Genomic DNA, 13,350 nt, shown 5'->3' with positions numbered 1-13,350 from the left:
CTTTGTATGTTTCAATAGCATATATATATGATATATTTATTGCATAACGTATTTCAGCAAGTTTTTTTTTTTTCGGCTAGTGCATTAAATGTTCCTTGATCATGTTGCCTTGTAGGAATGTTTTCTATTTTATGGGAGGCATTCATATTTATTTATAAATGCTTGTATTGTGTTTTCACTAGGGTTGAGCGAAATGGATCGAACAATTTCAAAAGTCGCCGACTTTTTGCAAAGTCGGGTTTCGTGAAACCCGACCCGATCCTAGTGTGGGATCGGCCATGCGGACGGCGATCTTTGCGCCAAAGTCGCGTTTCATATGACGCGTTTAGCGCCATTTTTTCAGCCAATGAAGGAGCGTGGGCAGAGTGATGACATAGGTCTTAGGGGCGTGCACACCTATCGCCATCTTATCGCTTGTGTGCTGTAGCAATTTGCAATGTGTAACACCAGCTTTTCTGTGCAGGGACGGAGGGGAGAGAGAGAGAGAGAGAGAGGGAGAGAGAGAGAGAATATTTCCCATTGACTTGCATTGGGTTTCGTGTTTTGGTCGATCCCCGACTTTTCTCGGTAATCGGCCTATTTCACTCGACTTGACTTTTGAGATAGTCGTGTTTCGCGAAACCCGACTCGACCCTAAAAAAGTAAAAGTCGCTCAACCCTAGTTTTCACTTCATGATTTTTGTTAATAATGTTGAAATAAGGAATTAGAAAAATTGCAATAATAATTGAAACAAAAAAATTACACATTTTTTATATATACAATAAAACACATTTTTTAATATACATTTTTACATTTTTATTTGGAAGAATTCATATTCACCTTCATAACATGATATAATTATATCATCTCATTATTAAATACACTTTGGGGAGTTTATGCTGGTGTATTATTTAACCCCTTCATGACCTTGCCGTTTTTTGCAATTCTGACCAGTGTCCCTTTATGAGGTAATAACTCAGGAACGCTTCAACGGATCCTAGCGATTCTGAGATTGTTTTTTCGTGACATATTGGGCTTCATGTTAGTGGTAAATTTAGGTCGATAATTTCTGAGTTTATTTGTGAAAAAAATGGAAATTTGGCAAAAATTTTGAAAATTTCGCAATTTTCACATTTTGAATTTTTATTCTGTTAAACTAGAGAGTTATGTGACACAAAATAGTTAATAAATAACATTTCCACATGTCTACTTTACATCAGCACAATTTTGGAAACACATTTTTTTTTTGCTAGGAAGTTATAAGGGTTAAAATTTGACCAGTGATTTCTCATTTTTACAACAAAATTTACAAAACCATTTTTTTTAGGGACCACCTCACATTTGAAGTCAGTTTGAGGGTTCTATATGGCTGAAAATACCCCAAAGTGACACCATTCTAAAAACTGCACCCCTCAAGGTGCTCAAAACCACATTCAAGAAGTTTATTAACCCTTCAGGTGTTTCACAGCAGCAGAAGCAACATGGAAGTAAAAAATGAACATTTAACTTTTTAGTCACAAAAATTATCTTTTAGCGAAATTTTTTTTATTTTTCCAAGGGTAAAAGGAGAAACTAGACCACGAACGTTGTTGTCCAATTTGTTCTGAGTACGCTGATACCTCATATGTGGGGGTAAACCACTGTTTGGGCGCACGGCAGGGCTCGGAAGGGAAGGAGCGCCATTTGACTTTTTCAATGAAAAATCTCCATCGCTAGCAGACACCATGTCACGTTTGGAGAGCCCCTGTGTGCCTAAACATTGGAGCTCCCCCACAAGTGACCCCATTTTGGAAACTAGACCCCCCAAGGAACTTATCTAGAAGCATAGTGAGCACTTTAAACCCCCAGGTGCTTCACAAATTGATCCGTAAAAATGAAAAAGTACTTTTTTTTCACACAAAATTTCTTTTAGTTTCAAAAAGTTTTATTGAAATTTCAACATCAACATTCATGAAATGAAATTGCAATGTGAATGAACTCCCTCGCAGGGGAGTCTATTACTGAATAATATAACAACACATATTCCTTATAGATACAAGGGTGGACAAGACAAAAACAACACAAGGGAAGAACATGAAGGAAAGATAAAATTGTATTTACTTTTTAATTTATAACAAACGTTATCCCTACAGAATCAAATTGCTAGAGGGACAGATGAAGAGTCTGACTCAAGTGTAAATTAGGTTGCAGATCCATCCAAGGGCCCCATATCTTAACTGATTCCACATATCATTTCTAGTGGCCTCAATGCGTTCATAGAACATAATGTTATTCATCCTTTCCTTAACCATATGTAGCGACAACGTGGGGTTCCTCCATTTCGAGGCAATGTGAATTTTAGTAGCCATAAAGAGAAAAGAAACCAACTTAAATAGATTTTTAGGAAGAGCTGGGTGTCTCGCCCCCAGCAGAAAAACAGAGGCGTCTAAATTGGTCTTTTTCCCCGCCAGTTGGTCAACTAGAAGGTTTATCTTTTGCCATAAGTTGGACACCACTGGGCAAGTCCACCATATATGTTTCATGTCCCCAGGTAGGTTACATCCCCGAAAGCATAAATTCGAGACATTGGGGAATATGCTATGGAGTTTAGTTGGTACTAGATAAGTCCTATGAAGGATCTTGATCGAGGTTTCCACTAAAGATGACTGGTGGCTGCCCTTAGTCAGCGTGTCACAACACCTCCTCCAGTTCTCCAACGTCAGCTCGACACCCAACTCCTCCTCCCACCGTCTCATGAAACCCAACTTCTTCATATCATGGGGTGGGTTTATAATAGAATAAAGCAAAGATATTGTCCCCCTTCCCATTGGGTCTGAAAGGCATTTTTGTTCATAACCAGAAACAGGAACGGGGCGTTTGCCATGAGTTAGACTACCTGCAAAGTGGAAAATTTGATTAATGTGCATTATTTCTCTAATCGGGGGTTCAAACTTCCTCACGAATTCTGCTCTGTCCAACAGGACACCGAAGGGGTCACACAAGTGTTTTATTGTGGTAATCCCCTTCAATATCCACCAAGTGAACAAACGTGAGTCCAGACCAGGAGTGAACATCGGGTTACCTAATATAGAGGTTAATGGGGAGGGATCTGATTGCAATGAATATTTGAATCTAACTCTTCTCCACAAATTGAAAGAGTGGGCAGTATAAGGTGCTGTTAAAAATAGTTGTTTGGGGATTTTTCCCGTAGACCACATAAGACCTGGCAATGAGAGTGGCTTAATAAGATGTGACTCCAGATGAACCCACCTCGGCTTATTATTTTGGGCGCATATACTTGTTAGTTGTGCTATTTGTGCTGCTTTATAGTATAGGGATAGATTTGGAAGCGAAACTCCACCATGTCTTCTATGGAAGAACATTAATTTTTGAGGGATTCTAGCCCTTTTGTTCTGCCATATAAATTTAGAAATCGTGGCGTGAAGACCTGAAAGCGTTTTAGCTGAAATCGGTATTGGGAGAGATCTAAAAAGGTACAAAAACCGCGGGAGGGTCACCATTTTTATTGTATGGATTCTACCCAACCAAGATAGGTTTAGTGAAGCCCACCTAGATAGGTCAGTGTGAAGATTCTGGATAAGTGGCGTGTAATTCCATTTATAAAGGTTAGCTCTGTTTGTTGTAATATTTATTCCTAAGTAGGTTAAGTAATTGTCCCTCTTTGTGAATTTAAATTGGGAGGTGATATTATCCTGCATAGTTTTGCTGGTATTGATAAAGAGAGCTTCTGATTTATCTATATTAATTTTCAGCCCTGAAATGTCTTCAAATATTTTAAGCAGAGATAGGAGATTGGGAATTGTTGTATAGGGATTGGTAATAGTCAAAAGGAGGTCATCTGCAAACAAGCTAACCTTGTATTGATCGCCTAAGTTATTTAATCCAGTAATGTTCTGATTCGTTCTAATGGCTTCTGCCAAGGGCTCCATGGCCAGAGCAAATAATGCCGGGGAGAGTGGGCATCCCTGTCTGGTACCACGCTGAATAGATATGGGAGAAGGGCTCAACGTCGGGAGCTTCAGATACGCAGTGGGAAAGTCATAGAGTAATTTAATACATTCCATAAACTCCCGAGTGAAACCGAATTTAGATAGGACTTGAAAGAGATAGTTCCAGGAGAGTGAGTCGAATGCCTTCTCAATGTCTAAGGCTAGTATTAAAAGTTGTTCCCTGCGGGAGTTTGCCGTGTGGATAAGGTTTATATTACGTCTGATATTATCTGGGGCCTGCCTAGATGGGATGAACCCTACCTGGTCCTTGTGAATAAGAGAGGGCAATATGCGATTTATTCTACTTGTGATAATTGCAGTGAATATTTTTAAATCCACATTTAGTAAAGAAATAGGCCTAAAGTTCTTGGTCAGTAAATGGTCTTTTTTTGGCTTTGGTAGAATTGTAACATGTGAAATCAGAAACTCTGGGGGCATTTTTGAGCCATGAAGGAGGGCATCTCCAAAGTTTTTGATGTGGGGTGAAAGAATTGCAGCAAATTTTTGGTAATAAATGGCCGTGAGTCCATCAGGGCCGGGGGCCTTTCCCTTTTTCAACTCTTTGATAACTGATTGGATCTCTTCCATAGATATTTCGGAGTGTAGTTGTTTAGCTATTGCATCTGTGATTTTAGGTAGGTGCAGGTTTTGTAGAAATTGTTGAATCGGGTGAGGAGGTAAGGGTTTGGGCTGGGTATATAAATTTTGGTAATATTCGTGGAATGTTCTATATATATTATCTGGGTGGGACGAAATCCTCCCCGAACCATCTTTTATTGAAAAAATTGTGTTGATCATTTCCCTAGAACGTAACTTGCGAGCTAATAATTTGCTCGGCTTGTTAGCGAATTTGTAAAATTTGGCTCGCGTCCAAGTCAAGGCCTTCTCAGTTCTAGTGGTGAGGATAGCATCTAATTGAGTTTTAGTCTCCTGAATTTGTTTGGAAAGGTAGAGAGAGGTGGACATCTGGTTGGCTTGTTCTAATTTTGCTAATTTATTTTCTAGTCTGGTTTGTAGTTCAGTTCTCGTTTTTTTCCTTTGAGCAGCCAACTTAATTATTGAGCCCGTTATAAATTTCTTGTGTGCCATCCAAATGGTTCCGGGGGATACATCACCAGAAGTGTTAAATTTAAAATATTCGATTAATTCGTCCTTAATTGTATTTGTGATCTCAGGGTCAGTAAGTAGTGATTCGTTAAGTCTCCATCTGTATAAGCTAGAGGTGGACACATTAAATTTAAATACTGAGAGTACAGCGTCATGGTCAGACCATGCTGAATGTACGTGGCGTGAGAATAGGACTGTGGGAAGTGAGGTGGTTTTTGTCAACTGAAGATCTATTCTAGAGTATGTTTTGTGGGCGGGAGAGTAGTACGTATAACCTCTATTATTACCGTTCATCTCTCTCCATATGTCTGCTAGATGATGGTCCATTAATAATCGGGAGATTTTTTTTCTCACATTTTTAGTGATGTCAGTACGTCTTATAGCATTGCTGTCTAATGTTGGATTTATCGTGAAATTAAAATCTCCGCACCATATCAGGTGCTGGAAAGAGTAGGTATCCAGCTTGTTTAAAATGGATTTAAGAACCTGAACTTGAGACGAGGCCGGGAGGTAGCTATTTACTAAACAAAGTTTTTGCCCTTGTAATGTGCCTAATAAGATTAAGAACCTACCCTCATCATCTGATAGGGAATTTGTTATCTGTATTGGGAAATTGTTTTTGAGGAAAATTGCTACTCCTTTTGTTTTACTTGTGCCTGAAGATGTAAATACGCGAGAATAGTTCTGGTCAAAGTACTTTGGGCATGATGAGGTGGAGAAGTGTGTTTCCTGAAGACAAAGGACATCAGGATTCTGTTTTTTATAGTCCAGGAAGGCCTTTTTACGTTTGATGGGGGAATTAAACCCCCTCACATTATGGGATAAGACCCTACACATAGACGGGCTGAGTTAGTATTGCATATAATGGCTTACCCCTAAGTTTTCTCCCAACCCTGAACATCTCCCGGTAACGATCCACCTGGAGGCCATGCAAAGAAGTAGAGGATTTAGAGCAGACATCTACGGACCTACTTAAAGCAAACACAATAGAAGGGGGGGGGGGAGAGAAGACAAAACAAGACAACATAGAACAAACATTTATAACCAAATGGGCTAAAAGCCCCTGTAACTTAGTGAACTGGTGGTCCATATTATGTGGAAACGACCAGGCTTCACTAAAATGGGTAACGTGTGAAAGCCCCTAACAAGTCCAGCCCCTTCGAATTGTCAAATAACACGGGTATCCATAGTAAGGCAATAATGAAACTTCATACAACCATAGGACCCCGTGTAAACATTTACACCGACTATCCATTTCAAATTGGGGGGGAGGAAGGGAAGAGTAGGAGGGGAGAAGAGTTGAGGAGGGAGTGAGAAGGAAGGAGGGAGTGAGGAGAGGTAGGGGTGGTGGAGAAAAAGTTGGGGGGGTGTAAGGGGAGGATTAGAGGGGAAAAAAAAAAAAAAAAGGGGGGGAGAGGGGGGGGAAGAGAAGGGGGGAGAGGGGGGGAGAGAGGGGAGGGAAGGGGGGGGAAGAGAAGGGGGGAGAGGGGGGGAGAGAGGGGAGGGAAGGGGGGGAAGAGAAGGGGGGAGAGGGGGGGAGAGAGGGGGGGGAGGAGAAGGGGGGAGAGAGGAGAGGGGAGGGGGGGGAGAAGGGGGAGGGAAGGAGGGGAGAAGGGGGAGGGGAGGGGGGGTAAAGGGAGGAATATAAGTAAGCTCCTTAGGAGGTATCAAAATCCTCCAACTCCATCCGAACAACTTAAATCATTCTTTCGTAGATGAGCTCCCGCCCTCTTAGGTATTAAGCACAGAGAGGAACATTGATTGATACAGTTAAATGGGAACGCCTCGTCGTTCAATATTTTTCAGGTGACATTCGCACGTTGGCTTCTTGTTACTCTTGGGATCTCTTTCCACTCCCTCCTTGGTCTGGGTTTCCTCTGAGGCAGAGGTTGTGGATCTTCTGAAATCTTGAAACCCAATTGCTCAATCACACGTCTTCCTTCCTCAAATGATCGACATGTAAAGTGCTTATTGTCGTGGGAGAAAGACAAGGCGAATGGGAAGCCCCATCTATATCTTATTTTGGCAGCTTGCAAAGTTGTAGTGAGTGGTCTGAACTCCCTGCGCCTGTTCAGAGTGGCAGGAGCAATGTCAGCATATAGATGAACTGAGTTTGGAACACCTGGGAGATTTGGGGAGTCCCGAGCTGCTGTTAAAATGAGGTCTCTGGTCTCTTCATAGTGTAATTTCAGGACTACATCCCTTGGAGCATTATCAGACCTTGGCTTGCCCAGTGCTCTGTGTATCCTAGTGATGTGTAACGTGGTCGGGTCTGCCTGTGGGAGAAGGGCAGAGAACAGACCAGATGCAGTCTCTTTCAGTGACACTATTGATTCAGGGAGACCCCTTATGCGAAGATTGCTTCTCCTTGATCGATTTTCATAGTCCTCACACTTAATTTCTAGCTCATGAATGCGCTCCATTTGTTGTCTTATTTGTTCCTGATCTTCTTCAAGCGCATCTGCCACCGTATCCATTTTGTCTTCCAGTGAGGAGGTGCGCTGTAGTATCTCCTGCATTTGTGCTGTGACCGATTTCATAGCAAGAGTCAGCTCCTGCCTGAATGTCTCCTGGAGGGTTTTTATAAGAATAGCTGTAGGCACCACAGTGTCCTCCTGTGCCAGCCCCTCCCCGTCATCCCCCGCGGCGCCCTGCCGCGTGGCGAGGGTGTTAGCGATATCTGGGGTTGGAGTCGTGGCCGCCATTTTGGAGCTGCCAGAATCAGACAGCAAATCTGCTATTGAGCGGCTTGCTGGCTGAGAAGAGCCACCTTTCTTTGGCATGGTAACTTGCCAGTGTTCGGGGTAGGAGAAGGGAACTCCGAAGTCCTTTTTTGTAGTAGTCGGCGTGCTAATAGGGGCAATTATGGACTCAATGGGAATCGAAGCTCATTGCCGCCAAACCGCCTTCATCTAGCCTCAAGCCCGTGCCCCAAAGTATACTGATTGTGGAGTTGGTATTCAGATTAGGCACTAAGTTCAACATGGACACTAGGTGTCACTATTGTATCAATGAAGATGATTGAGGAACAGCAGAGTCTTATTAGTATTAGTATTTAGTTTTTAGCATTAGATGTTCTCTAAGTGGCGAAAGGTTATTGTGCTGTTGACTTATGAGTCCCAAGAGGACACTGACGCCACAGGGAGGCTGTAGTCTAAATACCATATAACTCTTTGTTATGCATTAAGTTGTTAAAAAAGTGGCTATTCCTCTGTAAGTGCAGCACAAAAGATAGGATGAGGGTGGCAGCAAGGAGGACGCTGCGCTGAGCCGTGGAGGAGGGGTGGCCACAGACAGAGCAAGGCACACACCTATGTCCTCTGCAACCCCCTGCTGGAGCTACAAGATGGCGCCGGAAATGGCGGGAACTCCCCAGGGTCCACTCCGTTCACAGAGTCTCACCCCCCCAGTCAGAAGGCCGCCGTACCTGGCGGGGCTCGCTGTCTCACAGCCAGCAGCAAGCTCGCCGGGCTCTCCTCCAAGCGAGACTCCTCCACCGTCCCGCTCCGTCCACAGGGGGCAGCGGTCGGAACTCCGCGCCTCCTAGACCCTCACCACACAGAGGACCGCAGGGCACACCAGAGCGCAGGAACGCCGGCACCGGTAAGCGATAGATCGCGTGGCGTGAGCAGGAAGTCGAGGCGGCCGAGGAGCAGCCCGGGAGGGGTGCGAAGTGTACCTTCCCAGCGCCGCAGCAGTCAGTTGCGATCTGTGGAACTCCCAAGATGGCGGCATCTGTACCGCGCCTTCGTCTCCTTACAGAGAGTTGCCGTTTCTGCGTTGGGGTACTGTGCTCTTATTATACTCCGAGTCTTCGCAGGGTGTTTGTAGCACCTTCCACCAGGTAATGAAGGTTTTTAGAGTACTGTGGGGCTGATTAAATCTCTTGGGAGTCAGTCCCAGCGCCGGAGCTCTGGTGAGGTGCGACTGCTCTCCTTCACCGTCAGGCCACGCCCCCACAAAATTTCTTTTAGCCTCAAATTTTTCATTTTCACATGGGCAACAGGAAAAATGGATCCTAAAATTTGTTGGGCAATTTCTCCTGAGTACGCCGATACCTCATATGTGGGGGTAAACCACTGTTTGGGTGCACGGCAAGGCTCGGAAGGGGAGGCGTGCCATTTGACTTTTTGAATGGAAAATTAGCTCCAATCATTAGCGGACACCATGTCGCGTTTGGAGAGCCCCTGTGTGCCTAAACATTGGAGCTCCCCTACAAGTGACCCCATTTTGGAAACTAGACCCCCCAAGGAACTCATCTAGATGCATAGTGAGCACTTATAACCCCCAGGTGCTTTACAGAAGTTTATAACGCAGAGCCATGAAAATAAAAAATAATTTTTCTTTTCTCAAAAATGATTTTTTAGCCCACATTTTTTTATTTTCCCAAGGGTAACAGGAGAAATTGGACCCCAAAAGTTGTTGTCCAGTTTCTCCTGAGTACGCTGATACCCCATATGTGGGGTGTCATGATCTCTGCAGGCAGAGATCATAGCAAGCCTATAGAGGGACAAGCTCTCGGAAGATGGAACTATACTGACCATGAACTAAGCCTGCCGCGCAACTAGAAATAGCCAGGTAGCATTTCCTATTTATAGCTAGATGCCCAGCTCTGGCCTAAGACCTAAATAGCTAGCAGAGGGAAATATAAGACCTGGCTCACCTCTAGAGAAATATTCCAAAGAAGACAGTAGCCCCCCACATATAATGACGGTGAGTTCAGATGAAACAACAAACGCAGCAGGAAAATAGTCTTAGCAAATTTGAGGTCCGCTTACTAGATAGCAGAAGACAGATAGTATACTTTCATGGTCAGCAGAAAAATACTAACAAAACACCATCCAGAGATTACCTTAAACTCTGGCATTAACTCATAACGCCAGAGTAGCAATCCCTGATCGACGAGAGCTTTCCAGACACAGTAACAAAACTTCAGCTGCGAACTGGAACAAATAGGCAAAACAAAACATGGACAAAAGTCCAACTTATCAGTAGTTGTCTAGAAGCAGGAACAAGCACTGAGAGGCATCAGATAACATTGTTGACCGGCAAGAAACCACCAGAGAAATGAGCTTAAATAGCGACACCCACTACTGATGGAATCAGGTGAAACAGGAAAGAGGATGACAAGTCCAATTCCACAAGCGGCCACCGGGGGAGCCCAGAATCCAAATTCACAACAGTACCCCCCCCTCAAGGAGGGGGCACCGAACCCTCACCAGATCCACCAGGGCGACCAGGATGAGCCCTATGGAAGGCACGAACAAGATCAGAAGCATGAACATCAGATGCATTGACCCAAGAATTATCCTCCTGGCCGTAACCCTTCCAGTTGACCAGATACTGGAGTTTCCGTCTGGAAACACGAGAGTCCAAAATTTTCTCCACAACGTACTCCAACTCACCCTCAACCAACACCGGAGCAGGAGGCTCAAGAGAAGGTACAACAGGTACCTCATACCTGCGCAATAACGACCGATGAAAAACGTTATGAATGGAAAAGGACGCAGGGAGGTCCAAACGGAAAGAAACAGGATTAAGAATCTCCAATATTCTATAAGGGCCGATGAACCGAGGTTTAAACTTAGGAGAAGAGACCCTCATAGGGACAAAACGAGAAGACAACCACACTAAATCTCCAACACAAAGCCGAGAACCAACACGACGATGACGGTTGGCAAAACGCTGAGTCTTCTCCTGTGACAACTTCAAATTGTCCATAACCTGCCCCCAGATATGATGCAATCTCTCCACCACCGCATCCACTCCAGGACAATCCGAGGATTCCACCTGACCGGAGGAAAATCGAGGGTGAAACCCCGAATTACAGAAAAACGGGGACACCAAGGTGGAAGAACTGGCCCGATTATTGAGGGCGAACTCTGCCAATGGCAAAAAAGCAACCCAATCATCCTGGTCAGCAGAGACAAAACACCTCAGATATGTCTCAAGGGTCTGATTAGTCCGCTCGGTCTGGCCATTAGTCTGAGGGTGAAAAGCAGATGAAAAAGACAAATCTATGCCCATCCTAGCACAGAATGCCCGCCAAAATCTAGACACAAATTGGGTACCTCTGTCAGAAACAATATTCTCAGGAATACCGTGCAATCGGACAACATTCTGAAAAAACAGAGGAACCAACTCAGAAGAAGAAGGCAACTTGGGCAGAGGAACCAAATGGACCATTTTAGAGAAACGGTCACAGACCACCCAGATGACAGACATCTTCTGGGAAACAGGCAGATCTGAAATAAAATCCATCGAGATGTGTGTCCAAGGCCTCTTAGGAATAGGCAAGGGCAACAGCAGTCCGCTAGCCCGAGAACTACAAGACTTGGCCCGAGCACAAACGTCACATGACTGCACAAAGACTCGCACATCTCGTGACAGAGAAGGCCACCAGAAGGATCTTGCCACCAAATCCCTGGTACCAAAAATTCCGGGATGACCTGCCAATGCAGAAGAATGTACCTCAGAGATGACTCTGCTGGTCCAATCATCCGGAACAAACAGTCTATCAGGCGGACAACGATCCGGTCTATCCGCCTGAAACTCTTGCAAGGACCGCCGCAGATCAGGAGAAACGGCCGACAAAATTACTCCCTCCCTAAGGATACCTGTGGGTTCAGAATTACCAGGAGAGTCCGGGTCAAAACTCCTAGAAAGGGCATCTGCCTTAACATTCTTAGAACCCGGTAGGTATGACACCACAAAATTAAAGCGAGAAAAAAATAAAGACCAGCGCGCCTGTCTAGGATTCAGGCGTCTGGCAGTCTCAAGATAAATCAAATTTTTGTGGTCAGTCAATACCACCACCTGATGCCTAGCCCCCTCGAGCCAATGGCGCCACTCCTCAAACGCCCACTTCATGGCCAAAAGCTCCCGATTCCCAACATCATAATTCCGCTCTGCGGGCGAAAATTTGCGAGAAAAGAAGGCACAAGGCCTAATGACGGAGCAGTCGGAACCTTTCTGCGACAACACTGCCCCAGCTCCGATCTCCGAAGCGTCAACCTCAACCTGAAAAGGCAGATTCACATCAGGCTGACGCAACACAGGGGCAGAGGCAAAACGGCGCTTAAGCTCCTGAAAGGCCTCTACAGCATGAGGGGACCAATTAGCAACATCAGCGCCTTGTCTGGTCAAATCAGTCAGTGGTTTAACGACATCCGAAAAACCAGCAATAAATCGGCGGTAAAAGTTGGCAAAGCCCAAAAATCTCTGAAGACCCTTAAGAGAGGAGGGCTGAGTCCAGTCACAAATAGCTTGCACCTTGACGGGATCCATCTCAATGGAAGAGGGAGAAAAAATATACCCCAAAAAGGAAATTTTCTGGACCCCAAAAACGCACTTAGACCCCTTCACACATAAAGAATTAGACCGCAGAACCTGAAAAACTCTCCTGACCTGCTGGACATGAGAGTCCCAGTCATCAGAAAAAATCAGAATATCATCCAGATATATTATCATAAATTTATCCAGAAAATCGCGGAAAATATCATGCATAAAAGACTGGAAAACTGAAGGGGCATTAGAAAGACCAAAAGGCATGACCAAATACTCAAAGTGGCCCTCGGGCGTATTAAATGCGGTCTTCCACTCATCCCCCTGCCTGATCCGCACCAAATTATACGCCCCACGAAGATCAATTTTAGAGAACCACTTAGCACCCTCTATACGAGCAAACAAATCAGTAAGCAATGGCAATGGGTATTGATACTTAACAGTGATCTTATTCAGAAGCCGATAATCAATACATGGTCTCAAAGAGCCGTCTTTTTTTGAGACAAAGAAAAACCCAGCTCCCAAGGGAGAAGAAGATGGACGAATATGTCCCTTTTCCAAAGACTCCTTTATATATTCCCGCATAGCAGCATGTTCCGGCACAGACAAATTAAACAAACGACCCTTTGGATATTTACAACCCGGTATCAAATCTATGGCACAATCGCACTCACGGTGCGGAGGTAACGACCCAAGCTTGGGTTCGTCAAAGACGTCTTGATAATCAGAGAGGAACTCAGGGACTTCAGAGGGAATGGACGACGAAATAGAAACCAAAGGTACGTCCCCATGAATACCCTTACATCCCCAGCTCAACACAGACATAGCTCTCCAGTCCAAGACTGGGTTGTGAGACTGCAACCATGGCAATCCCAGTACCAAATCGTCATGTAAATTATACAGCACCAGGAAACGAATAATCTCCTGGTGATCCGGATTGATACGCATGGTTACTTGTGTCCAGTATTGTGGTTTATTATTAGCCAATGG

The 13,350-nt window shown here is 44.5% G+C and overlaps 1 protein-coding gene across 1 annotated transcript in view; it reads left to right on the top strand.

Annotated features, from left to right (window-relative positions):
- The window catches only part of LOC143768146 (uncharacterized), a 350,260-nt gene that overhangs the window by 160,905 nt on the left and 176,005 nt on the right, over positions 1-13,350 (top strand). The window lies entirely within an intron of this gene.

The sequence above is a fragment of the Ranitomeya variabilis genome, chromosome 4 (genome assembly GCF_051348905.1).
Source record: "Ranitomeya variabilis isolate aRanVar5 chromosome 4, aRanVar5.hap1, whole genome shotgun sequence".
Taxonomy (NCBI): Eukaryota; Metazoa; Chordata; class Amphibia; order Anura; family Dendrobatidae; genus Ranitomeya; species Ranitomeya variabilis.
This window is presented reverse-complemented; position numbering and strand designations above follow the sequence as displayed.